General features: G+C 39.9%; 1 protein-coding gene across 2 annotated transcripts in view; it reads right to left on the bottom strand.

The window, feature by feature from the left end:
* GRM3 (glutamate metabotropic receptor 3) overlaps positions 1-22,015 on the bottom strand; it is a 288,383-nt gene extending 266,368 nt beyond the window's left edge. For both annotated transcript variants that reach the window (XM_032187026.1, XM_032187002.1), the window contains exons 1-2: positions 21,957-22,015; positions 21,151-21,271 (exon numbers count right to left, since the gene is read on the bottom strand). The gene's annotated coding sequence lies outside the window, so the exon portion shown is untranslated. The remainder of the gene's footprint in view (positions 1-21,150; positions 21,272-21,956) is intronic.
* Positions 22,016-27,272: the final 5,257 nt, after the last annotated feature.

Genomic DNA, 27,272 nt, shown 5'->3' on the forward strand with positions numbered 1-27,272 from the left:
TGTAGCCTGAACAAAACATTTTTGAAAGCAGAAATCCCCATGTTCATAATACCAAAAGTAAAGAATCCCAGAGAGCTCAGAATCCTGCACAGCCCTACAGGCTGAACACATTTCCAAAAGCTACCACCTACTTGAAGCTATTATTAGAAATCGGGGAACATATGTTATATAAATATTGTTAAATAAATCTGATGGTAGCACTATACAGACCAGGCCCCAAATTTAAGAGATCATCAGGGAGGACTCAAAGGAAATTAGTGCATTTAATTACCGTTCTGAAGTTCCCAAATAAAATAAATGTCTATTGAATTTCCCCCCACTCGGTTTAAGGCTCTTCACAAATGCTATTATGTTTTAATTAAAGTGAACTTGTTTTTCCATTTAGTGGTTATTCTAGCTTGATTTTTTTTTTCCATTATTCTTACAATTGAATAAAGATGCTAACTGGGGATTAGTTTGTAATAACATCTGACAGGCCCTGAGGATCCATTGTGCAAACTAATAGTCTATGGATGCAGAACAAACCATATGCCAGCATGGGGGAACCAATCTGTTACCAGAAATGATCATCTTCATTCACAACTATAGACTACAGACTAGAATGAGTTTTGTTCTGCTGAGATATTATTTGGAGCCAGTTATTCTTATTGTTTAGAATATGTACTACTGTTCCTCAGGGATTGCTTGTTTGCATTAGCCTGGGGAGAACAGGGGAAGTTTGTCGTTTTCATGGTATATTTACATGACAGGCATAGATAGCTCATGTTCTGAGCTGGATGGAGATGAATCAGGTTTGGTACAGGAGCACAGTAGATGAGTGAATATTGACAGCATTCAAAATACCAATCAGGACACAACACTATGCTAGTACAGTTGCACAGTATTTGGATAAAAGCAAAGGGATTTGTCTCTTTGAGGCTATTCACATAGGCATTTCTAACATTAGCTAGATGATGTTCAGTGATCCCAATCAAATCAGTTGAAAAACAAACAAACAAACAAAATAAACAACAACAATAAAACACTCTTCAGTACTCCAGTACTGAGTAAAGACTGGAAGGAGATCTGATATCCTGTCAGAATGTGCAGCTACTAAAACTTGAACCACTAAAGACAAGGCAAGTCAGAGTGAAGATAATGACCAGCTAACTCTCTCTGACCCCCAACATGCAAATACCTCTAAGTATTATACTAATTCACAAGTATAGTTGGTACTAAACGAAAGAGATGCAATTTGAGATCTAGGTCTGCATGAAATCAGGGGTGCCTGATGTTTACTAACATGCCCTATCTGGGGAAAGAGCATAATTTCAGAAAATCTTTGATTTAAATTACATGATATTTATACCATAGCTCCTCCTGCAGCAACAAAGCAGTACTATATCTCCAGAAAAACTAAAAAAAATATATATAAATTTAGGTTACATTTTAGAAAAAAAATAAATCAAACTAACTGATAATCTAATGTATTGCCAGTCTACCTGGGAATTTAGGATAAAAACTGTTTGGTAGCCAGCTGCCTGTTTGTGGGGAGTTATCTTCACTTTCACGAACATCTTGTAGCCTAAATGTTACAGAGGCATTTGAAATTTAAATAAGCATAGATATTTTCCTTAGGCTTTAATTGAATCCAGTGGCAAACAAACTATTTCCACATTGTGACCCATATTTCAGTAGAGATTTCTTTAAGGAGGGTAGGACTGGTCCCCAGATTAATTCTATTTTCCAAACTCTATCCCTAAAAGCTCTGAATATTTTACAAATCATAAGGTGTCCGAATAAGACAAAAACATTCTCTATAATGGATAATATGCAGTGTTAATAAATTGAGGGGAAGAAAGTGAAAAATACAGAAGGAGAAATCTTTGACTCTTTAGTTTTTTTCTTATTCTGAGCATTTTTACAAGATATTTTTCAATGATAATGAAATGGAGTTAATTGGCATTTTATTAAGCTAGAAATATGGAATTTGTTATTCTGATTTATAAGCAAGATTCAGCCAATGTTACAATGGTACAATGTAATGAGTTATTAGAATTCTTAATCCCAGAAATCTGAGCACAGTATATTTAGTGATTTATTTTTTTTTGGGAGGGGGGCGGGGGGGAAATTAAAGTAGTTTGCAGAAACTTTGGTTGACAATCCAAGAAAATAAGGAAATACCAATATTTTTTTTTAATTAAATAGATTAAAATACTTTCATATAAAAGTGAGACAGCCCGTTATTTTTAAATTGTCCAAATTAATTTTGGTTTGCTGGAACAGTAATGGAAACATGGTACAAAGCCTGTTCTATACAGCTTAAGGAAAGCAAATATGCTAAGGAATATGTTGAAACTGATTCTTCAAAAAGGGAGTCAAACAGCTTAAACCGGGTGTATATTATAGCTCTGTACTGTGAAGAGATTTTCCAAACAGACCGAAGAGTAACTTGTCTCTGCCTCTGAGGATGTCATTGCAGTAAACAACAAAATGTGAGACTATAAGATGCAGCATACAATTTTCATATGGACTAAATAAGCCATATTTATTTCATATCCTCACAGGATTTGGAAACTCATGTGAGTGGCCAGAATCAGACACTGGTAGAAAGCCCTGCTGGAAAGGACCACACATGTATGTACTTGTCTAATCTGGGTTTACAAATGTCTAGGGATGGAGATAACATGACTTCCCAGGAAGCCTCTTCCAGCGTTTAACTCTTGGTTCTTACTCCAGCTATGTAGAGCTCTTTAAGGCCTGAAGCATATGACGGGTGCCTATATGCTTCTGAGACACTCACACTCCCACTTGCAGTGAAGATCCAGTCTAGAGAAAATGTTCACACGTTCTGTTGTTGGTCCTGAGCTTAGCCTCAGTGGCTGCCGTGGCATGGGAGGTGGAGAGACTGATGAGTCATTCTGACGCCTACGATCCAGGGGAACTGCGAGCTCTATTTCTGCACACAGTCAACGGATGGAAGAATTCACAAAAGCTAAATTTGGCAGTCGTTACTGGAAGTCTCAATATGGCCCTGAGTCAATTAGGCAACCCAGTCTTATGAACAGAAACGACTAAGGGCCATTATCTTATGAGAGCCAAAGAAAGTCAGCTTCTTAACCCCAGAAGCACAATAACTCTATATAGGTTCCAAAATTGTTTTGTCTGAAGTGAGTAATCAAGAAAAACAAGAAGTGATTTACCAAGGGGGGTGGGGGATTGAGGAGGGGAGATGGGGCTTAAAGTATAATGGGTTTGCCATCAACAATAGCTTAACTCTAGAGCATACGACGCCCACATTACACCTAAGACGAGCTTTGCATAATAGAGTTCACTTCCACATGATTACTGTTATAGACTCCCTGGAGAGAAAAGCAAGAAACTAGAAAACACAACAGGCTTTTCATTATCATTTATAAAGACTTTAGAGGTATATTTAAAATGGTGAAATGCTACTTACCTCCCCTGCAAAACTTGTGGAATTACAGAGCTTTGATGAATACAGTTGTTTGGGATTATTACTGGTTATAGTCCTTCCATTTAGTGATTTTCCCCATTTCTAAATCTTCCTTTTTCATATTTTACCCTTACCATACTAGCTGCAACATTGAATTTGTCTTATTTATTTATTTATTTATAACTTCCCCTAATTAAAGCAGCAAAAAATAACAAATATAATCTTATTTAAAATTGAAGATCACTTTAGAAATAAATGTAACAAGTATGAACATAGTTCCTTTATTTAAACAGTAAATTTAAAATTAATATTTGCACGGTCTAAATCAACTAATCAAATCATTGAAGAAAAGCTAATTAAGTGGAGTTGTCAAAGGATAATGAGGGCTCTATACAGATATCCTTGATCCTGGGAGATCTCAGCTTGCATGACCAATTGCTCTGCTTTTCTTGGGAAAAGGGTTTATGGTATCAAATACAGAAGTTTCTGCTGGATCTGGAACTTAGACTATGTACAATTCTGCAGCTCTAGGACAGAAGTGGAAATGCATATATATGTATTCCTAGAATCAGACAGGATCCAAATTTTTTTTGGTTAATTTACTAGTATTTATTCACTTGAGATCAAATCTGTCTCTATTGAGTAGAGAATATATAAGTTTGCTGGCACTTTAGCTCTCTTCTAATGACTCTTTAGGCTTCAAGAGGTCTGCGTTCATTAATGTTGTCCCTGGTTATGACAGAACACCTGATGGATATCCAATACAGCTCTTCAAGTAGATTTTTCAATTAAACATACAGAGTTGGTTACAACTACCTACTTTTACAAAACAAATACAAGGAAAAAAATGATAATTTAGTTAAACCTGTGTGCGTGGGCATAAGAAAGCTTTTAAAGGGAAAGCTATGATTTTTCTGAATGAAATTTCTTAATGAACATGTTAAGTTTCAGATGATCAAAAAATATAAAGCAAAAAAATCTCTGCTGAGTAAAAATGAAATCATATTATTTACACTCAGGTTTCAAAATGCTCTTTGACCATTTAATGATTTAAAAAGGGAGACTCTTTGTACTGCCACGAGTTCATCAATGGGTTCCTCTCTCTTCACTTTTTCACTCATCCAGTAAATTCTTGATACTTTTGTCAATTTCTTAATAATTATGATTCTTCAAAATTGTCTTCTGAGTACCTCTCACCTCACTTTATACATCTGCAATTATCCTTTCCTACTGATCTTTCCAGTTCTATTAGTACATGCTTTATGTGGACCTTTTATTTTAGCAATGCACTCCCACTTGACATCTTAGTGTGAACTAGTCCTCCAAGTACAGCTTCCTCTATGGTGGAAAGAATCTGCTGCCTCAGAGACAGTGTTGAATTCTTCACTCCCTAGTTTGTAACACTTAGAGAAACAACACACTGCTATTAGGATTGAGTCTGGGGGGGGATGAGAGATGTGTGATATTTATAGATCACGGCAGGGTATTTTTTATGTACAAAAAAAAGTTCATATAAATCCATGGTAACAGAGACATGATTTGAAAGTAAAGGTTGACATGAGGACAACCAAGGTTGTCTTTGCTTATTTATTAAATCTGCACAGGCATAACCCAAGCTGTAGCCTGTGTTCAGTAAATTTATACTTGTGCATTACCAGGTCATCTGGTACTATACATTTGAACTGGAACAGAAACAAACATACAATTGCATTTCTGCCAGAAATTAGCAGAGAGCATTATATTGTGTCCATGACATCTTGTAGGACAGCTCTTATACTGACTGTGAAAGCACAAACAAATCTGGATATACTTGAATTCCATCAGCCCAAACCACCTACTGCAAACTTGATAAATTAAGTTTTGTTCCAACTTCTGTCACTTAGGAGGAGCTTTTGAAAGTCTTATCAGATGTCCTAAAAACTACATTAGTGTCCTCAGGAAACCACAGGATTAGCTCTCTTCCATATACATGTTATATCCACTTTGATTATACCTGTTTTACCAAACTGTCGTAAAAGAACAGGCTTTGTATTGTAACCTATTACAACCTACTAAAACTTTGAAGTTAGCCTGTCTTTGAGCAGAGATTTCCCAGATGTCCCTTCTATCTTGACTTTTTCCTGCGATTCCATTATTTAAGATGTTGAAAAAGAAAGTACTGAGTTCAACCAAGTAGATTTGCCTATGCTAATGTAAGAATGACTTAAACTCAAATGGAATTAAAACTTCCTAACATTATGTTCATATAAGCACCTCTTATTTTGAAGAAGAAAGGGGGAGAAAAAAACTCATCATACATGCATGTGTAAGAAGTTGCTCTCCACCTTTTTTATAAATCATGTTTAGTTACTAAAAGACCACAATGAGGTGTCCTCTGAGGCTTCTCTTCTGCAGGCTAAACACCAGCTCTCTCAGCCTGTCTTCAGAGTAGAGGTGCTTCAGCCTCTGATAATCTTCATGGCCCTTCTCTGGACCCACATTCTTCTTGTGTTGGGTGCCCCAAGCCTGGATGCAGGACTCCAAGAGAGACCTCACAAGGGCAGAGTAGAGTGGCACAAGCACCTCCCTCAACCTTTACTTCTAGTATTGTAAAGTTTTGTCCATAGTTGAAAGCTGGAAAGGGAATTGCTTCCCCACAAGGCAGATAAAGGCAACAGCAGCACTTTGGAACAAAATGTTCCATGCTGGAGAATACAGCAATATTTTCTGCAAATTATGCAGTCTGTAAAACAACATTATGGAAGGAGAAAGAAACGCCTCTGACTGGCTCCATTTTGGGCCCAAATTGGGATAAGGTTCTAACCTTGAATGCTGAAATAAACAGCTCTCAAGGAGTACAAATATATTTTTGACACAGCTCTCCCTCCCAGAATCTTAAGGTGCAATATGAAAGTCTGAGGCAGAACACATTCTGCACACAGAAAAATGGCTGACTCAGACTGGGTAAGAAATAACTTTGCTTGAAGAAATCAAATCAGCTAAAAATATTAGGTCTGAATAGTTTCCTAGCATCTCTGGTTTCAAGGCACAAGTTACCTAAAAGATTTATTGGTGTAATAAATACAGAATTTTACTGGACAGCCAATAATTTGAAACTTGCAGACTCAACTGGAAGAGAAGATGAAACAAAGTATTGTTATAAAATGGCAGTTTGGATAAGGTTCCCAATGTATTCAAAACCATCTGAATGATAGATGCCAAGCAGCCTTACAAAATTCTCTGAGTCACATGAGTCTGTTTGCACCTAAGATTATGATACCTGCATTAGGATCTCTCTATATAGTTAGGAAAGCTTTTATTTCAAAATCATTGTTCATTTCAAAAGGTACTGAGACCACAGTTCTCTTTACCATTGGTAGGAGGTGTTGGTGCTGTGCATCTCTGAAAATGAGGCCACTTATTTTAGGCATCTAAATATGCTGGCCCCAGCTTCAAGCTTCCTTGTGCCACTTTGTAGATACAAAATAGCCACATACCTGTCTTAGCTGGCTGTTTATGAGATACTGCTCTGAAGTAAAAAACAGTGTTTCTGAAATTAACTTTTTTTTTTTTTTTTTCCCCTCCAGTATGTTGTAAAATGTTTGATAGGTATGGTGGATTTATCACCAAAATGTCTAAAGTTGGCAAAGAGATCCAAAGGTCTTAAAGCTTTGGACTGAGATAGGTAGCTGTCATATCAGATTTAGCATGTGATTATGCAAACCACAGGAAAAATACTTTGTCTTGCTACAGAGAAAGAATGTCCTATTTACAGGAACACCATGTTTCTTACCTTTGGAGGAATTCAAAAGATTCAGTGACATTGGGGTCCATTAATCAAGGCTTTTATGTATAGGTGTATTGCCAGCTCTCATTGCTTTACTACAGCCATAATGATATTTGGTACTTTGATGAAGCAGCTGGGTGCATTTCAGTCCCAGGAATTTTTTATTTTGCAGAAAAAAATCATAAATGCAAACTTCTAGTCAGCACTGTTGCAGAAGAAAAATTGAGATGGTGGCCTAAGGCAAATATAATTGATCCAAAAATTTTATATATTTATATAATTATATAATTATAAATATGTTAATGGTAATGGATTTGGGATGGAATCCTGTTTAAAAAGGAATGTTTCACTGAATCCAGACCAGAGACACAACTGGCAGAACCAGCTTCTATAACTGTACTTCCACTTCATTAGACATAAAAAAACAAGTTTATTTATTTATTTATTTATATTTCTGCTTTTTGTTTGGGGGTGCGACACCTACCTTGGGTGGAGTGTGACAGGAACATGGGAAGGTTATAACATTTCTGCCTCCCATTTAGAGAAAGTAGATGTGGGGGTGTTCTGGTGGAAAGTTTCCAGGCAGTTTTGTTGAAAGCAAAACCATAGCTTAGAGGAAAAGACCACATCTAATTTGGCCATAAAATTGGTACCCCAGGACATCTATTTTGATAGAAATAGACACAAATGAATGAAGTGCCATTCTGAGTTTAAGATGTACTTTTTTCTTTTTTTTCCTGAAATGCATCAAATCTAGATACAAAGTCTATAATTACATGTCTTCCTATTACAGTTATAATTATTTGTCATATGTCTTTGTTATGCTAGAATTGCAAAAATGTTGGCATAAAAATATTATATACAAGATCATTTAAAGGATTTAAAGGCTTCTTGTCATAGGTGCCTCTGGTATTTTATTGTAGACTAAAAGTACAATTCTGTGTTATCAACAATACTACCCACTGATGAAGTCCCAAGTCAGACATTTCAGCTATTAATATGTTGTGCACTGTTTCTATGGAAACTTCCCGACAAAACTCTCATTGTGGGATTGTCAAACATATTGTATAAATAATGCTTTTATAATATGAAGCTATCAAGTAATAATGAAACAATAAAAAGATTCTTGTAATAAGTCACGCTGTCTAAGGAAAGCAGAAATCAAAAAGCAGACTGCTGCTTGCACCAAAATACTTGTATAACTTGTGGTTTGCAAAATGTTGCTATGCATGTTTATAATAACAATTCAAATGCTCTTCTAAGAGAATAAACAGACATGAATAAAAGAAGCATCATTTCAAAATATTTTTTTCTCATTAAGGGGTTTTGTTCTTAAGTAAGCTGAGGAACATGCCATTATTCTTGTAGACACCAAGTAGCTAAAGCAAAGCTGCTCATAAAGATAGCTTGTAAATTCACACAGAAATCCAGAGGATTATGTGACAGGCTTTTAAATATCAAAAGAATGCATAAAATTCCTAGGTAAAAGTGGAACCAAAATCCTAAGGAGAAGTTGCTCTCTGAAAGACAGCATTTGAGAAGCAGAGTATTTCCAAAGATATTCTTCCTTTCTCTGACACTAAGAAATGCCTCAGGTCCAACAGGTCCTGGGATGGCTCTCTCAGTAACAACTGAATTATCCACGGGTCACAGCCCCCTTTCATTGTTATCTGCCCCTCTTCAAGAAGTCAATGTCAGGAACACTCTGAACTGATGTTTTAGACTTTTGTGTGTTCTCCTTTTTGTTGCCAATAATGTTATTTGCTTGTTCAGAGTAAAATCTTGTTGTTGTTGTTTTGTTTTGTTTTGTTTTGTTTTTCCAGGATTAAGGTCAATACAAGTGAAGGAAATGATCTGCTGCTAAGGGAAATATTGCATTTAAAATACGGCAGTGCTTCAAACCAGTAATGGTAGCAAAATATAAGGCTGGGAACTTCAGGAAAGAATGAGTTTCCAGCAGTGCTGTAAATCTATCAACATGTACCATGTAAAGGGATGTTTTCCTCGTGGACAGTCTACATTGCTGGAAAGAAATAGACATTGCTCTGGTAACCTACACAAGAAGAAATCTATCTCTTTCATCATACCCATGATGACAACAGAAGCTAAATGCCTCTGTACTTAAAAATATCTTCTCTAGGAAGATTTAGTACAACCAGCTAATTTTTTTCTGTTATAGCTGAAATGTCCGCAAAAGCTGAAAAATTTACAATATACAACCTTTGGTTATTGCATCATCAAAATGTCTTCAGAACTGAAGATCAGAATAAGAAGGAAAATAAAAACAGGGCTCTGAGCTGGCCTTGATAACATTATAGCAAAACAAAACAAAACAAAACAAAAAAAAAAAAAAAAACAAACAACAAAAGCCATATAATTGTATCATCAAAATTATAATCTCCAGAAAGTTAGCAGGAATTCATAGGAAAAATTGCAGGAAAGAATGAGAAAATGCAAGCACGCCTGTAGCTCCAGCATGTAGAACTCAGTTAATATTCTTTACTCACAGAGAGAGTGAAGGGATATTCCAGCTGCTTGGCTAATTTATTTTTTTTTTTAAGAAGAAATCAAGTCTACTGTGTCTTCTAATGAGATGCTGCTGAATCATTTATATTTGCAAAACTGCATGGTCTACAGTAAATTTGTTCGAAACAGTAAAACTCCTTATTACATAGATATTTCTTAATTTGTTTTTAATTTGATTGTTTCCCATATTCTTGCAATGTGTTGTTGTGTTAATATGCAATATGGATTTTTAATTGCATTATATTTGCATTTCATTTTATTAAATTTTTAATAGCTTGGCTATTCAAGACATTGGAGACTATTTTTAGATTTCTAAATGATGATATTAGAAGGTAATATAATATTAAAGAGTGTCAGGATAGCCCATAAATTAGTTAAGAAGCCAGATGGGCAGCTGCAACAAAATCTTAAGGGTTTATCATTAGTATGCAGTTCTGTAAACTATCTTCCATTAGTCACTAGGAAAGACCAAGCCAGTTTTCAGTTAACAGTTTTGTAGCAAATGCAATTGCCATATTCAGGCAACAAGATTCTTTGCTTCTTCATTACCTTTGGCGTTATCTAGAACAGTGTTGTTGCTTTTGCATCGCTCTGAACTACAAGTAGTAAGTAGCTATTCTTTGTTGTTGTTGTTTAAAAGAGAACAGAAAGAAAATAAACATCTGTTCTGTTTTGGGTTAAATTAAAGGCTTTCAAATATACAAGGAGAACTACAAGAGAATTTGAAACCATCCAAAATGATATAGAAGGCCATCTTTCCAGCTCTGTCACTCAACATGCTTTATGCTCAGCAAACTAATGAGATACTTTTTCAGCTTGCATGTAGGAGACTACTCTTGTGTACCATATGGTACATTCATATCCTCCTAGAACTTTCTAATCAGAGGCTTACCTGAGGGTCTGTTGAAGGAAAGCTTTTATTGTTTTGATACCCCTGTCCACCAACCTGTGTTTTTAATATAACAGATAAGAGTATTTACATATTTACTGTTTAAATCTGTGGCCTCTAAACTGTGTTTATTTTTAGCTATTACTTCCCCTCCTCTCCCTTCCCCTCCCCTCTCTTCCCTTTTCCCCTTCCCCCTTTCCCTCCTTTGGTACTGCCTTAGAATCTATTATTTTCCTGATTCCTTTAAACCACAGATAGTTCACTTCCCAGGATCACCCAAAGCTCTAATTAACAGGGCACAGTATGGATGGATTACCCAGTTTAGTAACAGATATTGAAATACCTTGTCTTGATAACATGCATTAATAGTTGCAATTGATGTCTGTGAAGTTTTATTCTGAGTATTTTCTCTGAAAATTACACTTCATTCTTTATATGAGCCTGGACAGAGCATTTTGTTCTTTTCTCCTGCACTGATATGGACTGCTTCTAAAACTGACCTTTGCTTCACAGATCATTTTGATAACCTTATGGAATTCTTTCATCTTCAAAATGTCTTCTAAGCTTGTATTTAATTAGAAAATCACATGTTAAATTAATACTGATAACTCATAGGAATGAAGAAATGCCATTTGCTGAGGCAATCGGCTCCGGGGCAGACGTGTTCTGCAGCGGAGCAGGGGACTGAGGCGGGCAGGGCTTTTTGTCCGGCATCGAGGCCACTCGGGGAGCCGCCGGGACCCGGCTGTCCTCGCGAGGGAGGCTGACGAGGCGCGGGCGGAGCCAGCAGCGCCCCCTCCCAGGCTGTTTAAAAGTTGCCCCTAGGGAGCGCGAGCGACCAGGAGCGCGACGAACAGGACGGGCAAACAGGGCGTGGCGCGTCGAAGGGCGTGGCAGTTTGCGCGGCAGTTCGCGTGGGCAGGGTGAGCGGGGGGCCCATCGTCGCTCTGTTGCAGCTGCCTCTCCCTTCGGTGCTTGTAACCTGCTTGCGTAGAACCTGACCATGGTATCGACCAGGCAGAAAACCGCGGCCTCCGCATCTCGTGCGGCATCTCCAGCCACGGTCGCCAGTGTGGCTACTCAGACGGAGGGCTCGGGGAAACACGCAGCCGTCCAGGTCCTGGGCTGCAGAGTGTGCCCCAGCCTTCTGTCGGTCTCCGACAGCAGTGGTGGGTATGCCTGTGGGAGGTGTGCCCAGGTTGAAGAACTGCTCAGCCAGGTAGCGGAGCTCCGGGAGGAGGTGAGCAGGCTTAGGAGCATCAGGGAATCGGAGAGGGAAATTGACTGGTGGAGGTGCACTCTACCCTCTCTGAGCACAGGCGTTTCCTGTTACGCAGAAGACGGAGGTTCCCTCCTCCTGCCAGGCAGCGGGAGGAGACCTAGATCAAGGGGGGGAATGGAGGCAGGTGCCTATTCGGGGTGGTAGGCGAGCCCTCTCTCTGCCCACCTCACCTTCTCATCTACCCTTAAATAATCGATATGAAGGACTAGAACAAGACAATCTAAATGACAAAGTAGACAAAAACCCGTCCCAGTTGGAGGGGGCGCCTAAGACAAGGCGACCTACACATCGCATTGCCACATCATCCTTCAAAAAAGAAAGAAGGGCTATTGTTATGGGGGGCTCCCTCCTGAAAAGGACAGAGGGACCGATATGCCGACCGGACCCAACCCACAGAGAAGTCTGTTGCCTCCCTGGGGCTCGGGTGAGAGACTTTGCCAAGAAAGTCAAGCACCTAGTACGGCCCACTGACTACTACCCGCTACTGGTCTTTCAGGCTGGTAGTGATGAAGTAGCAACGAGAAGTCCGAAGGCGATCAAAAGAGACTTTAGGGATTTGGGGCGACTACTTAGAGGATCAGGGGCGCAGGTGGTGTTTGCCTCTGTCCTTCCGATAGGGGGGATCGAAGCTGAAAGACGTGCTGTTCACATAAACTCGTGGCTTCGAGACTGGTGTGACCGGCAGAATTTCGGTTTCTTTGATCATGGGAAGGTCTATGCTACCCTGGGCCTGATGGCACCGGATGGGATGCGCCTCTCTCGGAGAGGGGTAAGGATCTTAGGTCAGGAGTTGGCAGGGCTGATAGATAGGGCTTTAAACTAGAGTCGAAGGGGGAAGGGGCTAAAACCAGGCGCGCCGGTGAAGACCTAAGGGATGGTACGCTAGAATCAGAGGGGCTGTGTGCCAGTGAGGTCCTTCGGTCAGATCCACAAGGTGCTGAGTGTAAGGAGACGCACTTGAAATGCTTTTACACAAACGCACGCAGTATGAGGAATAAAATGGATGAGCTAGAAGTCCTGGCCCAGTCCCGCAACTACGACATCATCGGCATAAGCGAAACCTGGTGGGATGAGTCCTGTGACTGGGGTGTTGCGATAGATGGTTACAGGCTCTTCAGGAGGGACAGGCAGGGTAGGCGAGGTGGTGGGGTGGCGATGTATGTGAAGCAGGGGCTGGACTGTGTGGAACTTCAGGTCGGCGATGGCAAAGTTGAGAGCCTCTGGGTAAGGATCAAGGGACGAACGAATAAAGGGGATGTCGTTGTGGGAGTCTATTACAGACCACCTGGCCAGGACGATAGCGCCGATAAATTATTCTTTACAGAACTAAGAGAGGCCTCGAGATTAACTCCCCTTGTCCTTATGGGGGACTTCAACTTGCCGGACGTTAACTGGGAGTGCCACACGGCTGACACGAGCAAGTCCAGGAGGTTCATGAAGCACCTAGATGATAACTTCTTGGTGCAGGTGCTAACGGAGCCAACTAGGAAAGGAGCCCTCCTAGACCTGTTGCTAGAAAACAGAGAGGGTCTGGTGGGAGATGTGGTGATTGGTGGCCGCCTCGGTCATAGCGACCATGAAGTGGTTGAGTTCAAAATTTATGGTGACAGAAGGAAAAGTGCCACCAATACCTCATCCCTAGATATGGGGAAAGCGGACTTCAGGCTGCTCAGGGAACTAGTCAGCAAGGTCCCCTGGGAAACTGCTCTTGAAGGCCTCGATGTCCACCAGTGCTGGTCACTCTTTAAGCGATGCCTCCTAGAAGCACAAGATCAGGCAATTCCTAAATATCGCAAGTCAGGCAGGCGGGGCAGGAGGCTGGCGTGGCTGACCAGGAACGTTCTAATGGAGATTAGGCGGAAACAGAGAGTGTTTCGCTACTGGAAGGAGGGCCAGGTGTCATGGAAAGAATACAGGGATACTGTTCGTGTTTGTAGGGAGAAAGTTCGTGTGGCCAAAGCACAGCTAGAGTTGAAGCTGGCTGTGTCTGTGAGAGAAAATAAAAAGGTTTTTTTTTAGATATGTGAATGGAGAAAGGAGAACTAAAGAATACATAGGGCCGCTCCTTGATAGGGAAGGTCTCCTCACAGACAATGACATAGGCAAAGCAGAGACGCTTAACGCCTTCTTTGCCTCTGTCTTCAATGCCGATGATGGGCTTCGGGACCCAGGGTGCCCTGAGCTGGAGGACCGGGACGGTGGGGATGACAAACTCCCAACTGACCCTGAACGTGTGCGAGATTTGCTACTCCACCTGGATCCCTACAAGTCCATGGGTCCGGATGGGATTCATCCCCGGGTGCTGAAAGAGCTGGCGGACGTCATCGCGGAACCTCTTTCAATTATTTTTCAACGATCCTGGGAATTTGGAGAGGTCCCGGTAGACTGGAAGCTGGCAAATGTTGTGCCGATTTTCAAGAGGGGTCAGAAAGAAGACCCTAGCAATTACAGGCCTGTCAGTCTCACGTCAGTGCCTGGTAAAATCATGGAGAAGTTGGTTCTCGAACTTATTGAGGCGCACCTGGGGGACAAAGCAGTCATTGGTCCCAGCCAGCATGGGTTTGTGAAGGGTAGGTCCTGCCTAACTAACCTGATTTCCTTTTATGATAAGATCACCCGTATGGTGGACCAAGGGAAACCAGCTGATGTGATTTTTTTGGACTTCAGCAAGGCTTTTGACACGGTTTCCCATAGGATCCTACTGGACAAAATGTCCACCATACAGCTAAATAAAAACATTATACGATGGGTGAGCAATTGGCTAACGGGCAGGGCCCAAAGGGTTATGGTAAATGGGGCTGCGTCAGGCTGGCGGGCGGTCACCAGTGGGGTCCCTCAAGGCTCCATTTTAGGGCCGGTACTTTTCAATATTTTTATAAACGATCTGGATGTAGGAATAGAAGGTATTTTGAGCAAGTTTGCTGATGACACCAAACTTGGAGGAGTTGTGGACTCAAATGAGGGCGTAAAGGCCTTACAGAGGGATCTGGACAGGTTGGAGAGCTGGGCGATCACCAACCGCATGAAGTTCAATAAGAGCAAGTGCCGGGTCCTGCACCTGGGACGGGGAAACCCTGGCTGCATGTACAGACTGGGCGATGAGACGCTGGAGAGCAGCCTAGAAGAGAGGGATCTGGGGGTCGTGGTAGACAGCAAGTTGAATATGAGCCAGCAGTGTGCCCTGGCAGCCAGGAGGGCCAACCGTGTCCTGGGGTGCATCAAGCACGGCATCGCTAGTAGGTCAAGGTAGGTGATTGTCCCGCTCTACTCTGCGCTGGTGCGGCCTCACCTCGAGTACTGTGTGCAGTTCTGGGCACCACAGTATAAAAAGGACATGAAACTGTTGGAGAGTGTCCAGAGGAGGGCTACGAAGATGGTGAAAGGCCTTGAGGGGAAGACATACGAAGAACGGCTGAGGTCACTGGGCCTGTTCAGCCTGGAGAAGAGGAGGCTGAGGGGAGACCTCATCACAGTCTACAACTTCCTCGTAAGGGGGTGTCGAGAGGCAGGAGACATTTTCTCCATTAACACTAGTGACAGGACCCGCGGGAAAGGGGTTAAGCTGAGGCAGGGGAAATTTAGGCTTGACGTCAGGAGGGGGTTCTTCACAGAGAGGGTGGTTGCACACTGGAACAGGCTCCCCAGGGAAGTGGTAACTGCACCGAGCCTGTCTGAATTTAAGAAGAGATTGGACTGTGCACTTAGTCACATGGTCTGAACTTTTGGGTAGACCTGTGCGGTGTCAAGAGTTGGACTTGATGATCCTTAAGGGTCCCTTCCAACTCAGGATATTCTATGATTCTATGATTCTATGATTCTAAATTGAGTTGTGTTTGCCACCCTTTGTGGCAGTAACTGTATCAGTTTGAGCTCAAAGTTGAGTTTTGCTCAAAGCTAAGCAAAGCTGGGACACTTTGCTGTTAGGATAAGATCAGACCCTTCTCTAATAAGTGCATTGAAAGCCCTTTTAGCACATATAATACATACATCAGTGTTTTCTCATTTTTCAAGCTTATAGGACACTCCTTGGAGGCATTCATAATGTACTTTTGACACTTATATTAGATGGGAAGTTTCATTTTGTACAGATGGCTGATTCTCTACTATAATCAGTGGCCTCAGTAAAAAGGCTTTTAAGCAACTACCTTGGATAGATGTCCCTGTTTTGTAAATATTTAAAGTGAGGTAAAATGCCTCTGTGCCTGCATCAGAGGTTGTGGTTTAACCTCGTGTGTTGACAGTCAGAAAACAATTTCAAAAATGGATGCTGTTCAATGGAACAATGAGTTCCCCCTAACAAATCACAGGAAGAATGCAAACAACAGAGTATCCACAGCTACTCAATTAGCTACAGATAGCACATTTGTAAGCCTTAATTTTTAATTTATCTCGTCTCCCTAGCTCTCTCTCCCTCCCTCAGTCTATAGTTAAAGAAATATAAATAAGAGGCTAGACTCTATTATGTTTCGTTGTTTAAGCACAGTCAATATTACACCCCTGTCCTTCCTTACCAGCTCTTGAATAATAATTTTTCTGCAGTTAGGCTAACTCAGAGAGATGTGGACCTAGTGATTGACAGAAGATTATTACTATGGTAAGCCCTTGTGAAGCCCCACTTGGAGTACTAAGTCCAGATCTGAGGCCCCCAGCACAAGAAAGATGTGGACCTGTTAGAATGAGTCCAGAGGAGGCCACAAAGATAATCAGAGGGCTGGAACACCTCTCCTATGAAGAAAGGCTGAGAGAGCTGGGGATGTTCAGCCTGCAGAAGAGAAGGTTCCGGGGAGACCTTATTGCAGCCTTTCAATACTTAAAGAGTTCTAATAAAAAGGGTGGAGAGGGATTCTTTACTCATGTAGATAATGATAGGACAAGGGGGAATGGTTTTAAACTAGAAGAGAGGAGATTTAGATTGGATGTTAGGAAGAAATTCTTTACCGTGAAGGTGGTGAGACACTGGAACAGGTTGCCCAGAGAGGTTGTGGATGCGCCATCCCTGGAGGTCTACAAGGCCAGGCTGGATGGGGCCCTGGCAAACCGGATCTTGAAACACAAGGTTGGGAAGGACCTACAACATCATCTAGTCCAAAAAAAAGTGTCTGAATCCAGCAAACTCACTGATGCTTGCAAATAGCCTCCCTGGGTAAGTCTGGCAGTGTGTTGTTAGGTGCACAGTTCAGAAGTACAGGCCCAGTCAAAGCTGTCCTGGCCTCTGTCTGAGTGCACTAAGAAAACAGAAGGACTTTGAGAGGCTCCTTTTTGACAATGTTTTCCTACCCACTCTCTTTTCTTGTAACAACTGGTATGCTCAACAAAACTGACTACAAATGATGATAATGGAATTAACATTACATTAGGGCTCTTCTTGCAAGCATAAATCCATGTTTAACTTTTGTATTTATGCTCTAAATTCCCACAGTTTTGTTAAGCAACCTTCACTTTTTTATGATATGCTTTGTTGAAATCAACACAAAGAGCTGAATATGGGTCCATGGCTTTCAACGTGTCTTATAGACAAAATAAAATATGAAATATGGTTTAGCAAGTGTAAATTGACATACCTTCCGATTCCTCTTGCCACAAAATACACTGATATCAGTTTTGATTTTAGCAGTCACCTAAGCTACAATCTGCACTTTAAGAAGTAAAGGCTTTTTAATCCATTATAACCTTCCAAGGAATAATGTCTCTTTCACAACAATAGGCTCTAGACCTGTCGGTCAATTTACTGCTTGGAATTATAATGCTTGACAAAGTATCTTCTCATCTCAAGAGCAGGCACTTACCTGCATAAATCACTCATGCAGAGATAAGAAATAGATACATACTGAAATGGGCTTTCCTTGTGAAAGGTCAGCTTTTGAAAGGATTTCCTTTGTCCCCTGGAGCCTCAACAAAAGATAACATTGCAGAACTTATCTTCTGTTTTCTATCCTATTTAATTAAAGTGTGCAGCTCAGTTTGATGAAAATATGTTTCTATCATGATTAAAAAGCTCTTTTTATTAAATCATTTTGCCTAGACAAGTAACCTGTAATAAAAAAAACTAGAATATTTTAAAATGACTTTTTCATGTGTTAATTCATTGTAATTCAACTCTACATGGTAACCCCTCAGTATCCAAAGTATTTCACCCTCCAGCTGAACATATGGCTGTCACTGAGCAAACACAAACTCTTTCAAAGTGGATTACAATATTGATTTTATTCTATGGAGCAAGAAAGTGGGAAAATACCTATCCAAATCAGTGCTGAAAATTTGTTCATCTCTCAGATAATCTTGTAATCTGAAATGCAGGAAAGTGTAGTACAAAGGCAGCTGAGTTTACTTGATGGAAGTCATCTGAACTTCAAAAGTTCAATAGCAGCATAAATAGAGTGCTAATCCTTAAAGAATAAATCCTGTATGATTTCTAACCATCTCAGGTTCTCTGGTATATTTTTCTCTTGTTTTTTTTTGAGCTGAGATGACAATTGGAAGAATAAATTTAGGTCTCTTCTCATTCAGCAGCAATAGACATATTCCAAGACAAAAAGAACATCTTCAGTTTACTTAGTGATACACAAGGAATTTGTAGAAAGACTGGTCTTTCTATAGCTTGATTTCTCCTTTCTTCTTTATTGCTTATTAGCAGTAAATGTTATTAATAAGGTTAATTAATATTTACACACACACACACACAAATAAGCATGTTCAATCTGTAATAGACCAGAGGCACTGATGAGTTGGAATCTGGTCTGCTTGTATTGTGATGGTCCTTGGGAACCATCTTGGAATATTTTCTTGGAATAAGAAAAGAAAATACTTCTTTTCTTATTGAAATAGGGTCAAGAAAGAGTTTCATGTTAAAGACAAATTGCCCACCTCCCCCTTCCTTGTTCTGTAGCTTCTGGAGCAGGTTATGATACTTACCAGAAAGAATATCATTTGGTCAACTAAGTATTAACATTTTGACATCATTATGGCTTATCTTTGCACTAAATTACACAGTCCAAAAGATTATAGAAATGGACATTGATATTTCTGAAGACAATCACAAAACTTATTTTATTTTATTTTATTTTAACCACAGTAAAAAGACTGCAGTAAGGAGTTCATTTGCTATATTAAACTTAAACTCACAGGCTTAGAAAACTCAGGTCATCTGAAAATTAATGCCTTCCCTAAGCTTGTTTGATCCTGATGTTTTTGAAGCAAAGGCCACAATATATATGAGTGACAGGCTTTTATCCCCATGAGGCTTAGCAGAAGTCACCAAGCTGTGACCTGTGCTACATAAGAGTTAGGTCCTTTGGAGGCAATAGATAATGAAATACTGGACTGCTGTACCATCTGACTTCTCCTGACATCATCCTGACATCAGCCCCAGTTAAAGGTCAGATGACAAACCTCAGGTGACAAAAGAGAATGAAACTCAGCCAATCATTTTCCCTGATCATTTCAAATGTGAAAGGAAACAAGGTAAATATTCTGAAGCAAATAATTACCTAACTGCTATTAACTATTATCATTCACATTCTTTCATGTTTAGACGTGCCACATATTTTCAGAATCTGGAGTTAACATGCATTTTTGATATCTAATTGCAACAGAATATACCAAAATGCTGCCTGAGCAAGAGCATATTTGTAAAAATTCTTTTAGGCATTGATCGCTTAGAAAAAGCTGATGGGATTCCAGCAAAATACTTAGGTTGCAAATAAGAATTAAATTGGAAAGACTTTTTTTTTTTTGACTGAGAAATACATGCTGAAAGAGTTTTAAATTATAGGTGTTTCCTAGAGAAAGGATTATTTAGAAATCTCAGTCTCTCTGAATTGGTCCTGAAAACTCAGTCTAAACATGACAGTGAGCTATCTCATAACATCCCATGCCAAAAATGATAGGAACTGAGAAACCTCAGCACATCTGTTATTCGATGGAGCAGAAGGGATCAGACTCTTCAGAATAACTGAAGTTTTGTCGTGGTTTTAGCTGGGACAAGAATAATCCCGATAACACACCAATGTTTTCAGTTTTCACAGATCAGTACTTACACAGAGGCAAGGACTTTTCTGCTTCTTGTGCTGCCCTCCTAGCAATGAGGCTGGGGGTCCACCTGAAGCTGGGAGGGGACAGAACCAGGACAGCTGGCCCAGGCTGACCAAAGGGATATTCCATGCTATATGGCACCACACAGAACAATAAATGTGAGAGAGCTGTCTGGGCCTGGAAGGAGTGATCCCTGCTCAGGGATGATCTGGACATCAGTCAGGGTGGCGAGCAATTGCATTGTACATCACTTGCCTTGTATAATCATTGTTGTTGTTGTTGTTGTTATTATTATTTATTATTATTCTGTTTTATTGAACTGTCTTTACCTCAATCCATGAGTTTTTTAGTTTTTTTTACTTTACTTTTTATTATTATTATTATTATTATTTGTAATTTCTCTCTCCCACCTCATTATTGGTGTAGGAGGGGGAGAAAGCTAACTGCTGTGTGGTTCTTAGCTGCCTGCCAAGTTAAACTGCAACAGGTGTTCTCTCGAGAGTGAGGGAGTCAAGTTTTCATCCTGCATGTGTCTCTAATCCACACTGAGAATGCTACACCCAGCTCTTCCTTTGCTGATTTAAATCACAGGCTCCCCCATGGCTAGTTGAGATTGTCACAGCACAAAGGATCTGAACATCCTTGCCAGGACGCTGAGGCTCATAAGCAATCCTGATGCAATTACTTACTCTTAACCTGTCAGCAAGGGCCTCTGGACATTAAGGTGGTGCAGGCTGAGCAACTCATGCAGGGTGTGTATGTCTGTATGCTGCCATTTAAATGTGACACTCTTGTTTTATGTATACTATCTCTCTGTACTACTGTAAGCTGGCTGTCTGCACAAGCAGCTGACATTTTCCTTCAGTTCACTTATTTCAGCCTATGCAAAGGGAACACATGCTATCACATGCAGGGAAATATTTTTCTCCCTAAAATTCTCCCTAAACATATATATTACAATGAAAGGAACGTGCCGATGGCTGAATATAGTGAAACAGAACAATAATGATAAAACTATCTGCACATTTTTGAAAATCAAGGGGATTTTTAATATGCTATGAACATAATATTGGTCTTATGAGAAATTTCTGTATATTGTGGTATGTTATGCAGGTCTAATGTCATCTTATACTTTCATGGGTTAAAATGCATTGTTTTCTTTTCTTTTTTGTTAATTAAATTTACTTATTTCCTTTCCTGTTTAAAAAAGCACAGCTTACCTGTTAGTTTAAGTAACTGTATTCACTCAGAAAAGATCTGACTTCAGTACATAGAAATCACCTTTTCTTGTCTTTTTCCTGTGCTTCTTGTGACAGCAGAGAATTAAAGTATCATATCTGCCTTTGGGAGCCAGAATAAACTTTGATTAGGACATTAATTTAAGACCAAGAAAATTCCAGACTCCAGTCTGCTTTATAAAAAAAACATGCAGTATTTATATTTAAAAAAAAAAAAAAAAAAAAAGGCAAGCATCAGAGCCTGCAGAATTCTCTGATGCAGTAATATCACATACATAAATACTCAAGTCAGAGGCATCTTATAGATTTCTCTCTGGGATAACTGGAAAGAGCTAAGATCCACCCAAGACATAGAACTTCAATTTCAAAAGATATGAGTATATAATTTCCTTGGGAATTGTACCAGCTCAAATATTTACTTTTGTTTCTTGAAATATCATGCATTTCAGACAGAAAATATATCATCTATATTTGTAACAACACATACTATGACCAACTGTTTAAAAAAAAAATCTATTTAAAATCACCTAAGCATTTTGTTTTCTCACCCCTTTCGTTAAGGAACTTATTCAAGATTTTTTTTTTTCATTGTGAAAGCTATTTACAAAAATTAACTTGATCTAATAATGCTCTAGGATAGGAAATAATTTCTGTTTATATTGTCTCCCAAGAAAGAGAAGTAAAATACAAAATGTGCCTCTGACTATGTTATTAATTAAGAACTTACATAATTCTATTTCAGGAAATTGCTAATAAAAGGGGAGTATCAGGAGAGAAAGAAAACTAACCTTCAATGTTCTCTTCTTTCAGTCTCTGCTTTCTTGAACCGTGAGACTCCCCATTTTACTGACACTCAGAAATGTCTGTTAGCTTGTCCAAAATAAAAGAAAGCATTGACATCAAAACAAAAATTAGGAATCATCTAGTATGCTTTACTGGAACATGATGATCACAAGTACTTAGGAAACCTATAAATAGTGAGAGATGTAGAAGTGTTATGACATTAGCCTGTCAAATATTTCAGTATTAAAGTTCTTGTTAGAGAGGGATCAATAGTGGACTCCTCCTTCTGTGGAGCTGCTTATAATTTTCTGAATAACTTATTTAACAATAGAAGTGTTTGCAAATCCTGAACATTTTATTAACTTGTTATGTAAAGCGTTGGAATGAAGAGAAAAAACATGCTTCTGCAGGGACAGCACCCAAGGGTTTGGTGAGCAGTGCTGTTGTCAGGCTGTTTGCAAATAAGTCCACAGGGACCAATTGCAAGCCTTCAGAATTCTTCCCTTGAATAATTCTTCTTTCCTACAGCCTGCTTTTTGCTGTACCATTTCTTCATAATGAGAAAGGCTTTAACAATATAACTACTACTACAAAAACAAAAAAACCTTTCTATTACTATTTTCATTTATAAAATTCTGTGAACATTTGCCTTTATTTACAAACATTTATAAATGTTGTGAGCATTTGTTGTGAACATTTGGCTTCACCAAGGGCAAATTGTGCCTGACCTTTCTGGTAGCCTTCTATGATGAAGTGATTGCACTGCTCAACAAAGGAAGACCGACAGATGTCATCTACCTGAATTTTCATAAGGCCTCTGGCACAGTCCCACATGACATCCTGGTCTCCAAACTGGAAATATATGGGTTTGATGGGTGGACTATTCAGTGGATAAGGAATTGGCTTGAAGGCTGCACCCAGAAAGTAGTGGTCAATGTCTCTATGTCCAGGTGGTGGATGGTGACAAGCAGTTTCCCTCAGAGGTCTGTCTTGGGACAGGTACTGTTTAAGATCTTTATCAATGACATAGTGGGATAGACAGTGCACCCTCACGAAGTCTGCAGATGACACCAAGCTGAGTGGTACTGTTGATGCAACAGAAGGAAGGGATGCCATCCAAATGAACCTTGAGAAGTGGGCCCATCTGAACATGTGAGGCTCAATAAGTCCAAGTTCAAGGTTCTGCACCTGGGTCAGAGCAATCCCAGCCATGAGTACAGACTGGGAAGAGAATTGATTGAGAGCAACCCTATTGAAAAAGACTTGGGGGTTCTGGGGGACAAAAAGCTTAACATGAGCCAGCAGCGTGTGCTTGCAGCCCAGAAAGCCAACTGCATCCTGGGCTGCAACAAGAAGTACAAGAGGAGTGGCCAGCAGGTGGAGGGAGGGTATTATTTTCCTCTGCTTTGCCCTTGTGAGGCCTCACTTTGAGTCCTGCATCCCTTGGGGTCTGTGGCCCCCAGTGCAAGTAATGTGTGAACCTGTTCGAGTAGGTCCAGAGGAGGCCACAAAGATGATTGGGGGCTGGAGCACTTCTCCTATAAGAAAGTCTGAGAGAGCTGAGGCTGTTCAGCCTGCAGAATAGAAGGCTAGGAGGACACATTGCAGCCTTTTAGTACTTAAACATGACATAAAAAAGATGGAGAGCAACTTATTGCATCCACAGAAAGTCATAGGACAAGGTTTTAAAATAAAAGAGAGGAGATTTAGATTGGATGTTAAGAGGAAATTCTTCACTCATAGGGTGGTGAGGCACTGGAACAGGTTGCCCAGAGAGGTTCTGTATGCCCCATCCCTGGAGATGTTCAAGGCCAGGTTGGATGAGGCCCTGGGCAACCTTGTCTAGTGGGTGATATCCCTGCCCATGTCATGGGTGTTGGAATTAGATAGTCTTTAAGGGCCCTTCCAGCCCAAGCCAATTACTATATTTCTGAATTACTATATGTCTGAAAAGACAGACCTTAAAGCCTTTTCCCAAAATGGAAGGCATCTGGGGAAAAAAATCTGTGCTTTAATTTAAGCTGTCAGTGGTATTCATTGTTGACCTAAAAAAAAAATCTATAATGATATGTCTTACAGTCTGCACCTGCAGTCCATAGATCAACAGTGAGTAATGGTTTTGTGCTAACTAGGAATGTGCTAATAATAATAATAATAATAACAATGATAATAATAAAAAGAAGACTCCTTCCAAGTAAGCTGTTCAGCACAGCATTTACTATACAAATGAGTATGTTCTCAGTATAATACCACCTTGATGAGAAGAAAGATCTCTTTAAAGAGGTTGCCTTTGGTACACTTAGATAGGAACAGATGTACTGTATATAAAAGGTTGTTACAAGTTGTACTTTTTTGTCTGAAGATACCTTCAGGTGGTGGGATTTGAATTTAATAGTGAAAGTGTTTATTTTGTCAGCTCGTGGGCTAGCAGCAATGAGAGATCTGAACGTGTATCATTCAGATACTTAAAGCAAACATCTAATTTTAAAGAGACCGAGCTTACAGAAGCTAATTCCTGTATTTATAGAAGCCTCCATTTTCTCTTTGTGCCTATTACTCAGAGGCATTAAAGTGAGAGGTGTTTGACATAAAGTTACATAATGTGTGCTTTTATTACCGCAATTAATTGGTGGACCAACACTTTCAAGAATGCCATGAACTTATGTGTCACACCCCATTTGCTTTGCTCTTCTTTCCCCTTTATCTGAACCCCTCCATGATTCCTTTCAGATAGATAGCTCTGTTATTTGTTTGTTTTCTTTCACCATAAATAATATCTGTAAGAACAGTTCACAGAGATGTGAAATAAAGAGTTGTTGCTAATGGCACAAATTCAGATGAATGTTGTTCTCTTGCAACTTTGAGCATTGCATGTGCTAGAGCAGTTCTCTGACCTTCAAAGATTCTCAGGCAACCAACCCATAGCTATTAACTTCAGCAGAATCCTAAGACCTGAATAACTGGGAACAGGAGTTTGGCAGACATGCCTGAGTTCACAGAGATATTCAGCAGCAGGGCAAATGTCTGACCACAAATTTTGGAAACGCTGCTGAACAAGAAAATGCTCTTTCTCATCATATAGATGGGTGGAGAAAACAGGATATGCCTGGGAAACAGGTATTTGAAGTTATCCACTGGTGACCAACATTGTGCCAATTTACTACCGTGTATGAGCAGCTATAGGACTAGGGATTAAGCTCAATTAGGTACTCCTCCCAGTCATGTTACTGCTAATGCACTCCCAGGCATGACTTAATGATAGTGCCAGCATGCTGAAAGTAGTTAGCAAGCTAGCAAGACACCGAGACTCACTTGACATCTGGGTTCATGATCCTTGATAGTCAAAGTCAGCTTATCTAATTTTAGACATCTATATTATAAACATCTGTATCTGAGTTAATTATTCAGAATCTTTTTGTAGGCAGAGGAGAGAAAAAGGCACTTCTAAAGAATGAGACATCTAATGGTTTTAGACATCTGCCTTGAAGCAAGAGATTAGCTATTTCCTTCCACTAACTGTGCAGAGTCTAGACAATTAGTTTACGTTAGGAGTGTACATTTTGTACCTGTAGATTGTGTCTGGTAAGGACACAGATGACTAATTCAGATAGGATGCCTAAACTTTAGAAAGCTAACAGCCTGAATTTCACTCTCTGCAAAGTGTGGCTGTTCCTTCCTGGAGTTGGGTTGCATGACTAGCTGTGCAGATAAGTCCCAAGCTCATTCCAAGAGGATTTGTGATATTCAGGATACAGAGCCAGTGTGAACTTGAACTAAACTCAAAGTGGAAGTGAGGTACTTGGTCTGAAGATAGTGCTGATGCTAGCCAGCATTTATATATATCCTGAAGATAAATCTGGAGTATTGGAGTGAACTTGAACATCATTGAAATGAACTGTCCATAGCTTTGCATAGATTTGCACAGAAAGTAGACGTGGGTCTAAAAGTTTTAATCTATTTGCAAGCTTTCTTGTGGTTTAGGATTATTTATAGCCAGAATAACTTTCAACAAATCATAGAATCACAGCATGGTTGAGGTAGGAAGGGACCTTTTGAGATCATAAGTTCAACCTCCCCTGCTCAAAGCATATCAGGGAGGGCAGATTGCCAGTGCTATGTCCGGTTGGGTTTGATTATTTGCAAGGATAAAAACTCCACAACCTGTCTGGACAAACTGTTCCAGTGTCTGGTCACCCTTGCAGTGAAAATTTTTTTATAATGGAATTTTCCATATTTCAGTTTGTGCCCATTGCCTCTTGTCCCACCACTGAACACCACAGTGAAGAGTCTGTCTCAATCTTTACTCCCCCCTTCAAATTATATTTATTTATAAAAAAAGATAAATTTTTCCCTGAGCCATCTTTTCCTGACTGAGCAACCCAAGCTCTCAGCCTTTCCTCATATGTCAGATGCTCTCATCCTGTAAACATCTTTGTGGCCTCTTGCTTTATATGCCCCAGTACCTCCATATCTGTTCTGTACTGGGGAGCCCAAAACTAGACCCAGAACCCTGGACAAGTCTCCCCAGTGCTGAGCAGAGAAGATAACCTCTCTTGACTTGTTGGCAGTGCTCTCACTAATGCAGTCCAAGAGGCTTTTGGCCTGCTTTGCTGCCAGAGCACGCTGCTGACTTGTGTTCAACATGCAGTCCATCCGAACATTATGTACAACTTATGAGGAGAGGAATGGAGAAGCCAGCACATGTAATAGACATTAATGACATGAACGAATCTCTGAGGACTCCTTCAGAATCAGTGATGGCTATTCTATAAGACTGTAGAGAAAACAGGTAGCTTGTATCTCCAAGATCCATCATCAAATATTTTCTAAAATTTGTTATTTGGCATCAGTGTTTATAATTAAAATTTATATATTTTTTAATTTTATGAGTATATAGGTAAGTAAATTTATAGCCAGAAGATTATTTTAATGCAGAAAGTGTTTTGTTTTCTTCTTTGTTCCTTCAGGATTTTTTCCATTTGCTGGCACTGCAAATTCCATGCCCTAGGATTTCCCATGTCAAAAGTGATAATTTGATTTTTCAGTAATAAACATGCTTGGACAGGTGAGACTGGGTCAGCAAGTGAGGCAAAAGATGACACAACACAGAAAGCTCAAAACCCAGACCAAAGACAGGGAGGATATTAGATATCATTTGCAATACTAAAGACTGCTGTTCTGAGAGCATACTCATATCTTACAGTTTTATCTTCTTGGGAGTCCCTGATGCCCATTAGCACAACCTTCCCCCAGATAAAACTGAGTATGTTAATTCAAGTGATAACATTTCTAACAGCTATATTGTTTTTTCTTAAGATAGC

This window comes from Aythya fuligula, chromosome 1, assembly GCF_009819795.1.
Source record: "Aythya fuligula isolate bAytFul2 chromosome 1, bAytFul2.pri, whole genome shotgun sequence".
NCBI classification, from domain to species: Eukaryota; Metazoa; Chordata; class Aves; order Anseriformes; family Anatidae; genus Aythya; species Aythya fuligula.